This window comes from Salvelinus namaycush, chromosome 5 (assembly GCF_016432855.1).
Source record: "Salvelinus namaycush isolate Seneca chromosome 5, SaNama_1.0, whole genome shotgun sequence".
Taxonomy (NCBI): domain Eukaryota; kingdom Metazoa; phylum Chordata; class Actinopteri; order Salmoniformes; family Salmonidae; genus Salvelinus; species Salvelinus namaycush.
In genome coordinates, this window is record NC_052311.1 from 10,679,051 (window position 1) to 10,689,428 (window position 10,378).

Genomic DNA, 10,378 nt, shown 5'->3' on the forward strand with positions numbered 1-10,378 from the left:
ACACCCCTGGTTGAAGGGCTTAAAGCAGTGAAGGGCTCCCACCAACATTCAACCCACTGTTGGTTAGCCAGTGATCAGTATGGTGGTCTGCTGGTGGCAATAAAAGATCACGATCTAAAAATGACAAATGGACAATAAAGTATTCTTCTTCTGATCTTTCTATCACCACCACCAACAACATTCCCTCTTCTTCTGATCTTTCTATCACCACCACCAACAACATTCCCTCTCGGAACACAGAACACAGAACACACGGAACAGGGAAGTCAGAAGCTCTAAATTATTCCTGGCGACCACCACTACCTGGATTCCTTAAACCTGCATTCCTTCACTGGTGTACCGGACACCCCAGCAGGCCCCGCAATGCAGGGGGCCTATGAGGTGTGGGGGCCCATGCGCTTGTCATCAATGTCAATTTAGACTAACTCTCCAAAAAGTAATTCATAAACTTTTTACATTTCCATATGTACTAGGGAGCTAGCTATATGATTGTTTCTTGGGCTTCCGGAATGTTGAAAAAGCAGAAATAAATGGATTGAATGTATAAGGGGATATCAGTGAACAAATGCCATGGTCAAGGCTATGACTGCGCCAGTGCAATGAGTGGAGCTTACTCAGGTGATCAAAAGCAACCGGGTCTCAGAGCATTACGTATTATTCTGTATGTACTGTAAATCTGAGGCACCCCATTTAGTATCATATGTTACATTTGCAAAACAAATGATATGTTACGAATTCTAGGGGTTAGGTTTAAGTTCAGGTTTAGGGGAAGGATTATCTAAAAGGGATAAGGTTAGTGGAAGGGTTAGTGAACATGCTAAGTATTTGAAAAGTAGCTAAAAAGTAGTAAATAGTTGAAAAGTTGCTAAAATACTCAAGTTGTCCGTGATCAGATTTGAACACACAACCTTTAGGTTGCTAGAATTTGGTCTTACCTGTGTATGGCAGGCCTGAACTATCACTGAAAGGAATGTAGGTGTATGGAATGTAGGTAGTGGGGGATAGGTGGAATCCACAGCATCCGAGTTTCCTGTTCATTGTGTTCTGTGTTCCGTGTGTGGTGTTCTGTGAAGGAATGTTGTTATTGGTGGTGACAGAAAGGGCAGAAGAAGAATACTGTATGGTCCATTGTCATTTTCAGATCATGAACATTCATCTTTTATTGCCACCAGCAGGTCACTGACTACTGGCTTACAGATAGACGGTTGAATGTTGGTGGTAGCCTCGCAAAGCCACCTGATTCCGCAAGCTTACATTAAACCCTTTTACGCAGCGTGAATCAGTCTGGTATTTATGAGGCTATGTTGGTGGTAGCACTTCAATGCTTTTAGACCAATACTGTTTTCAGGAGCTACTCGTTAATTCCCTTTCTGTTTTTAATGCTGTGAACCCTATATATTTGATGTATTTATTTATAGGGGACAATGCACATTAATCAACATCAATATTACAATAATGCAACATCCATGTAAATGTGCCGGGGTTAGCCAAAAGATAATTTGCACCCGTAGTCCCTGGGCAGGTAAGGGCCTTTACACAGCCACTATACAAACACTCACTAAAACAATACAAAATATATTACATCCAATAATATATCATTCTAACAACAACAACTTATTCGTAATAAAAAAACACTATCTTCAACTGTTGTCTTACATATGAGAAACCACAGATAAATCGTGTACAGTTTTGAATAGATTTGAGCCATGCTTTCAATTTAAATTTAAAAGTACAATAAGCAGTGCAGCTTCTCAAGTCCAAGGGAGTTACGTACGCCTCTTGCAGAGGGTACGCAACACCCTGCTACAACAACTCCCCGTGGAGTGAAAGAGGTATGGGACTAGGTGCGCGTAAGGATGACAAAGGCAGAGAATATACCGTTTACTGGGAATTTATTTATTACTTCATACGGTAATATGGGGAAAAGGGGCTGGACGGAACCAAAGCAAAGAAAGTAAATGTCAAAGCCCCCTCTCCTACCTTACCTGCCTACCCACTACTTACCTAACTTAGCACCACCTGGTGCGCTAACCAAAATACAGGGGGTGGTCTGCCCAGGTCTTACCTAGTGTGCATAGGCAGTAAATACTACGGGTTATGTATGCCCATTGCATTCCAGTATATTGTAGCTCTAACAAAGACCGATTGACCAAATTTACTGTGTCGAATAGGGACAACGCAATCCCCTCTAGTTACTGCCCTTGTTATCCTGGAGGTGCTTTCCTTGAGCATGATATGTCGGCATAGACCATGCAGGATCTTAAAGACAAGGCTTGCATCTACATGCTGCTTAAACCTATCCAGACTGAATAAATTACGTTTGTGTACGGTGACAATGGTGGTAACTGTTTGGTTTGTTATCAAAAATCTTGTGTTTGTTTGTAGAGGGATTCAATTGAATAGTAGCTCTTGCTTGTGATGAGCATGTGAGGCAATATCTCAGATGTGAGAAGATCAGAGCATGCATATATAGTTTAGCGGCCTCCAGAGGAAGGTAATCTAAAATTGGATAATCCAAACTTGACCGTGTTAACCACCTTCTTCACGTTTCTTAAATGTCAAGTTGGAGTCCAGAAGTTAGACACAACTTTCAGATTTTCTCCATTAACAAGAACAGCTCGTTGGGAAGAATCAATAGATTTCTTAGAGAAGTACATACAATCAGTCTCGTCGATATTTAAATGCAGGCAAGAATCAGTCATCCATTTAAAAGCGTCTACCATAGCTTCAGTTAACTTGTCTATTTTTTGAGTGTACAAACCGGACTGTATCGTCTGCATACATATGCATGTTAACTTGTGGGCAAGCAAGTTGGAGATCATTTATATAGATGGTAAACAGAAGGGGCCATAATATTGACCCTTGTGGGACCCCAATGTTATAGTAAAGAGAGTCTGACTGAGTGTCCCCCAGACGAACCCTTTGACTTCTGTTTGTCAGATAGGAATACATCCAACTAATAACTTCAGTGGACACATTAAGGGGCGATAGTTTGGATAGGAGGACCTTATGATTCACTGTATCAAAGGCCTTTTTAAGATCCAAAAAGACTGCACCGACTTCCCCACCTATGTCCAGTTTTAGATGTAATGCACTCCAGAAAATAACATTTGGCTGTTTCGGTAGAATGGTTAGTTCTGAATCCAAATTGCATTTAATGTATGGAGTTTCCTTGATTGAGGTGATCAGTCAGATGATCAGCCACCCATCCTTCAGCTACTTTTGATAGCACTGGAAGAATGCTTATTGGTCTGTTATTTTCCACCAGTGTTGGGTCAACAGATTTTAAAACAGGTATCACTGCAACAGACTTCAAAGCATTGGGGAAGAACCCATATTTGATGGACAGATTAACTAAATGTACAAAAATATTTGTGTTTCTTCAGGAATAGAGTGTCTAGACCAAATACATACAGTTGAAGTCGGAAGTTTACATACACTTAGGTTGGAGTCATTAAAACTCGTTTTTCAACCACTCCACAAATGTCTTGTTAACAAACTATAGTCTTGGCAAGTCGGTTAGGACTTGGCAAGTCGGCTTTGTGCATGACACAAGTAGTTTTTCCAACAATTGTTTACAGACAGATTATTTCACTTATAATTCACTGTATCACAATTCCAGTGTGTCAGATGTTTACATACACTAAGTTGACTGTGCCTTTAAACAGCTTGGAAAATTCCAGAAAATGATGTCATGGCTTTAGAAGCTTCTGGTAGGCTAATTGACATAATTTGAGTCAATTGGAGGTGTACCTGTGGATTTATTTCAAGGCCTAACTTCAAACTCAGTGCCTCTTTGCTATACATCATGGGAAGAAATCAGCCAAGACCTCAGAATTTTTTTTGTAGACCTTCACAAGTCTGGTTCATCCTTGGGAGCAATTTCCAAACGCCTGAAGGTACCACGTTCATCTGTACAAACAATAGTACGCAAGTATAAACACCATGGGACCACGCAGCCGTCATACCGCTCAAGAAGGAGACGCGTTCTGTCTCCTAGAGATGAACATACTTTGGTGCGAAAAGTGCAAATCAATCCCAGAACAACAGCAAAGGACCCTGTGAAGATTCTGGAGAAAACCGGTACAAAAGTACCTATATCCACAGTAAAACAAGTCCCTGACTTCAATCCTATAGAAAATATATCGGCAGAACTGAAAAAGCGTGTGCGAGCAAGGAGGCCTACAAACCTGACTCAGTTACACCAGCTCTGTCAGGAGGAATGGGCCAACATTCATCCAACTTATTGTGGGAAGCTTGTGGAAGGCTACCCGAAATGTCTGACCCAAGGTAAACAATTTAAATGCAATGCTACCAAATACTAATTGTGTGTATGTAAACTTCTGACCCACTGGGAATGTGATGAAATAAATAAAAGCTGAAATAAATCATTCTCTCTACTATTATTCTGATATTTCATGTTCTTAAAATAAAGTGGTGATCCTAACTGACCTAAGACAGGGAATCTTTACTCGGATTAAATGTCAGGAATTGTGAAAAACTGAGTTTAAATGTATTTGGCTAAGGTGTATGTAAACTTCCAACTTCAACTGTATATTTTCAAATGTATTTGGAAATGTTTAAAAATATATATTTCAACATGCATTTAGATGAATTTGTAAGAAATGTTTTTCAATTCAAATGTATGGCAAATATAAATAAATTGGCCAAATCATATTGTATTGAAATGGTGACAGTCTTAACAATGAAACTTTAGTAGTTTAGCTAGCAAAGGATATGACAGAAGCATGCTACATGGCAGACCATTCCGAACTAATCTCCCAGCATGTCCAGCCTGTTCATCATCTCAGCCAATCATGGCTAGTGATAAGGTTCCAGTCTTTTTCCGTGTCTAAACCCGCTGGGCTTGTTATTTAACAATTTTATTCGCATTTAGAGATGGAATACACATTTGTTAGTAAGGCACATGAAAGTTCAAATTTTTCAGAAGGCATTTCTGCCAAAAACGCATTTTGATTAAACATTCATGTTTACATTGAAATGCTTCTCCTGTGAGGTGGTGACGTGCAACATACGCCTAGTTTCCTCAAACAAGTCACATACAGTGGGGCAAAAAAGTATTTAGTCAGCCACCAATTGTGCAAGTTCTCCCACTTAAGATGAGAGAGGCCTGTAATTTTCATCATAGGTACACTTCAACTATGACAGACAAAATGAGAAAAAAAAATCCAGAAAATCACATTGTAAGATTTTTTAATGAATTTATTTGCAAATTATGGTGGAAAATAAGTATTTGGTCAATAACAAAAGTTTCTCAATACTTTGTTATATACCCTTTGTTGGCAATGACAGAGGTCAAACGTTTTCTGTAAGTCTTCACAAGGTTTTCACACACTGTTGCTGGTATTTTGGCCCATTCCTCCATGCAGATCTCCTCTAGAGCAGTGATGTTTTGAGGCTGTTGCTGGGCAACACGGACTTTTAACTCCCTCCAAAGATTTTCTATGGGGTTGAGATCTGGAGACTGGCTAGGCCACTCCAGGACCTTGAAATGCTTCTTACGAAGCCACTCCTTCGTTGCCCGGGCGGTGTGTTTGGGATCATTGTCATGCTGAAAGACCCAGCCACGTTTCATCTTCAATGCCCTTGCTGATGGTAGGCTTTGTTACTTTGGTCCCAGCTCTCTGCAGGTCATTCACTAGGTCCCCCCGTGTGGTTCTGGGATTTTTGCTCACCGTTCTTGTGATCATTTTGACCCCACGGGGTGAGATCTTGCGTGGAGCCCCAGATCGAGGGAGATTATCAGTGGTCTTGTATGTCTTCCATTTCCTAATAATTGCTCCCATAGTTGATTTCTTCAAACCAAGCTGCTTACCTATTGCAGATTCAGTCTTCCCAGCCTGGTGCAGGTCTACAATTCTGTTTCTGGTGTCCTTTGACAGCTCTTTGGTCTTGGCCATAGTGGAGTTTGGAGTATGACTGTTTGAGGTTTTGGACAGGTGTCTTTTATACTGATAACAAGTTCAAACAGGTGCCATTAATACAGGTAACGAGTGGAGGACAGAGGAGCCTCTTAAAGAAGAAGTTACAGGTCTGTGAGAGACAGAAATCTTAATTGTTTGTAGGTGACCAAATACTTATTTTCCACCATAATTTGCAAATAAATTCATAAAAAATCCTACAATGTGATTTTCTGGATTTTTTTCCCTCATTTTGTCTGTCATAGTTGAAGTGTACCTATGATGAAAATTACAGGCCTCTCTCATCTTTTTAAGTGGGAGAACTTGCACAATTGGTGGCTGACTAAATACTTTTTTTGCCCCACTGTATATGGATCTGTGCCATTTACTTTGAACTGGACTGTGTTTACAGCATGAGCGGTTGTGAGTAGATGTGCTGCTTTGAGATCAAAGAGGGAGCTGCATGTAGCCTCATATCCTTTGCTAGCTCGTTAGTTATTAGCCCAGTTATAGATCATTTCTAGTCCGCAATAGGGGAATGATTGCTTCCTACAAGAGCACAAAACCTGTCAATTTCTAGACATCTTTGAAAATCAAGTCAGGTAAAGATATATATTTTTTAGTCTTCAAGGGGCAGTGTTGTATTTTGAGACAGGCTTGAATAAGCTAAGTAGCCAATAGGCAGAGGGTAGCATAATTTGTCTGATTCACTGTAATAATGGTATGGGAATAATAATGTATTTTATTTTGTAAAATGTTTTCTTGCATCAAACAACACTAGATTTTCAGTCACCTCCTTGTCTGAAGGACAAGTGGATAAACAGGTTAATGTCAAGCCCAGAATGTTTTTTTCTTTAACGCTAGCGTCCCACCTAACCAACATCCAGTGAAATTGCAGGGCGCCAAATTTAAAACAACAAATCTCATAATTAAAATTCCTCAAACATACAAGTATTATATTATATTATATATTATACACCACTTTAAAGATAAACTTCTCGTTAATCCAGCCATGGTATCTGATTTCAAAAAGGATTTACAGCGAAAGCACACCTTGCGATTATGTTATGTCAGCACCTAGTCACAGAAAACCGTACAGCCATTTTCCAGCCAAGGAGAGGCTCACAAAAGTCAGAAATAGCGATTAAATGAATCACTAACCTTTGATGATCTTCATCAGATGGCACTCATAGGACTTCATGTTACACATTACATGTATGTTTTGTTTGATAAAGTTCATATTTATATCCAAAAATCTCAGTTTACATTGGCGCGTTATGTTCAGAAATGCATTGTCTCAAACAAACATCCGGTGAAAGTGCAGAGAGCCACATCAAATAACAGAAATACTCATCATAAACATTGATAAAAGATACAAGTGTGATATATGTGTTAAACATACGAATAAAGATAAACGTCTCCTTAATGCAACCGCTGTGTCAGATTTCAAAAAGGCTTTACGGCGAAAGCACACTTTGCGATTATGTTAGGTCAACGCCTAGCTACAGAAACCCATACAGCCATTTTCCTGCCAAGAAGAGGGCTCACAAAAGTCAGAAATATTATTAAAATTAATCACTTACCTTTGATGATCTTCATCTGGTGGCACTCCCAGGTCTCCATGTTAGACAATAAATGTTTGTTTTGTTCGATAATGTCCCTCTTTATGACCAAAAACCTCCTTTTTGTTTGCGCGTTTTGTCCAGTAATCCGACTCTACAAGGCGCGTACACTAAGTCCAGACTAAAAGTTTTTAAAAAGTACAATAAAAGTTAGTAGAAACATGCCAAACGATATTTAAAATCAATCCTCCCGTTGTTTTTGTCATAAATAATCAATAATATTTAAACCGGACAAAAGCTTCGTCAATAGGAAAGGAGAAACAAGAAAGGCGCGTTCCCGTTTAGGCGCATGGCTGATGTCTGGAAATGTCCACTGGCCTCTCATTGAAAGTGCTGTATCTCCCTCAATTTTCAGAGTAAAAGCCTGAAACAATGCCTAAAGACTGGCCACATGTAGAGGAAGCCATAGAGCTCGTGAACTGGGTCCTAAGTCTTTGTATGGTGGATAGGCTTTCAATGGAAAAACAGCCTTTCAAAATAATAGTACTTCCTGGTTGGATTTTCCTCTGGTTTTTGCCTGCCATATCAGTTCTGTTATACTCACAGACATTATTTTAACAGTTTTTGAAACTTTATATGCAGTGTTTATATGCAGTGTTTATATGCAGTGTTATATGCAGTGTTTATATGCATATCCTAACTTTTGGGCCTGAGTAGCAGGCAGTTTAATTTGGGAACGCTTTTCATCCAAAATTCCGAATGCTGCCCCCTACCCAAGTGAAGTTAAAGTTTCATGGAATATAGGCCTACATTGAACAGCACACATTGGCTGCTACTGTATGCTGAATGATAAAACAACTATTTCCATGTCAAAATGTTATGGGATGCATTTGCTCCAATGTTTTTGATGGTAGGGGGTCTCTGGTAGGTCTACATTATGATAAAAGGTAGCTTACTTGGCCACTGTTAAAACTGTAACTTAAAGCGGGTACATCCTCAGTGTTCACAGTAAACTTTCTTTATTTTCACTATTTTCTACATTGTATAATATAATGATAGTAAAGACATCAAAACTATAAATAACACATATGGAATCATGTTGTAACCAAAAAAGTGTTAAACACTTCTTCAAATAGCCACCATTTGCCTTGATGACAAAACCATCAAGCGCTATGATGAAACTGACTCTCATGAAGACCACCACAGGAATGGGAGACCCAGAGTTACCTCTGCTAAGGATAAGTTCATTAGAGTTACCAGCCTCAGAAATTGCAGCCCAAATAAATGATTCACTGAGTTCAAGTAACAGACACATCTCAACATCAACTGTTCAGAGGAGACTGTGTGAATCAAGCCTTCATGATCGAATTGCTGCAAAGAAACCACTATTGAAGGACACCAATAAGAAGAGACTTGCTTGGGCCAAGAAACACGAGCAAGGGACATTAGACCGTCAGAAATATGTCCTTTGGTCTGGAGTCCAAATTGGAGAATTTTGGTTAAACGGATGAACTCCCCATGTATATTTCCCACCGTAAAGCATGGAGGAGGAGTTGTTATGGTGTGGGGGTGCTTTGCTGGTGACACTGTCTGTGATTTATTTAGAATTCAAGGTACACTTAACCAGCATGGCTACCACAGCATTCTGCAGCGATACACAATCCCATCTGGTTTGGGCTTAGTGGGACTATCATTTGTTTTTCAACAGGACAATGACCCAACACACCTCCAGGCTGTGTAAGGGCTATTTTACTAAGAAGGAGAGTGATGGAGTGCTGCGTCAGATGACCTGGCCTCCACAATCCCACGACCTTAATCATATTGAGATGGTTTGGGATGAGTCGGACCGGAGAGTGAAGGAAAAGTAGCCAACAAGTGCTCAGCATATGTGGGAACTCCTTCAAGACTGTTGGAAAATAATTCCAGGTGAAGCTGGTTGACAGAATGCCAAGAGTGTGCAAAGCTGTCGTCAAGGCAAAAGGTGACTATTTGAAGAATCTCAAATATAAAATATATTTGTTTAACACATTTTTGCTTACTACATGATTCCATATGTGTTATTTCATAGTTGTGTTGAATGAGTAGGTGTGCAAACTTTGGACTGACACTGTAAAGTTGGCACATTAGAATACAAAAACACAGTCATGGGAAGCACAAGTAAAACATCACAAATCGCACAGAAAAACAGTTACATTCCTCCACAAATAAGTCCCCAATCAATACTCTAAACGTTGCGAACGGCAGCAGAACATCTCAATGAAATGTGTTTTGAAATTTTGTTCCAGCAATACGGTGCTTTAAAGCTAAAAGCAGATTTACCTAGCTCGGTGAAGACCCTAGGAACCTCGAGTTAACCAATCCTGTGAACTGGTTATGCAACTCAGATGTCTATACTTCAACAGCAAAGTTAGATAAGACTGAAGTTTATAAAGTAGGGCATTTTTGATACAGGATGCAGTGATGAGTATCAAAACTGTCACCTGTAACAAAACGAAGGGCACTATGGTAGATGGCATTTAAAGGTTTAAGAGTAGTAGCAGCTATATTTCTATAAATAATATCACCATAATCAAGAACAGATAAAAAGGTTGACTGAATAATCTGCTTCCTACTGCTTAGAGAAAGGCACCATCTGTTTCAATAGAAAAAGCCAACTTTAAATCTTAGCTTCTTAACCAGCTCATCTATATGTTTTTTAACGTCACATCCATATAAATCCAAATGCCCAAGTATTTATATGTGGGAACACGTTCAATTGAAGAACCATCTAATGAGTGAACATTATGTATTTTGTTTTGCCCGTATTAAGAACAAGTTTTACATCAGCAAGAGATTCCTGCATAGCAATACAATCTGACAGTATTTTTGACACAGCCAGGTCAACAGTCAAGGCAA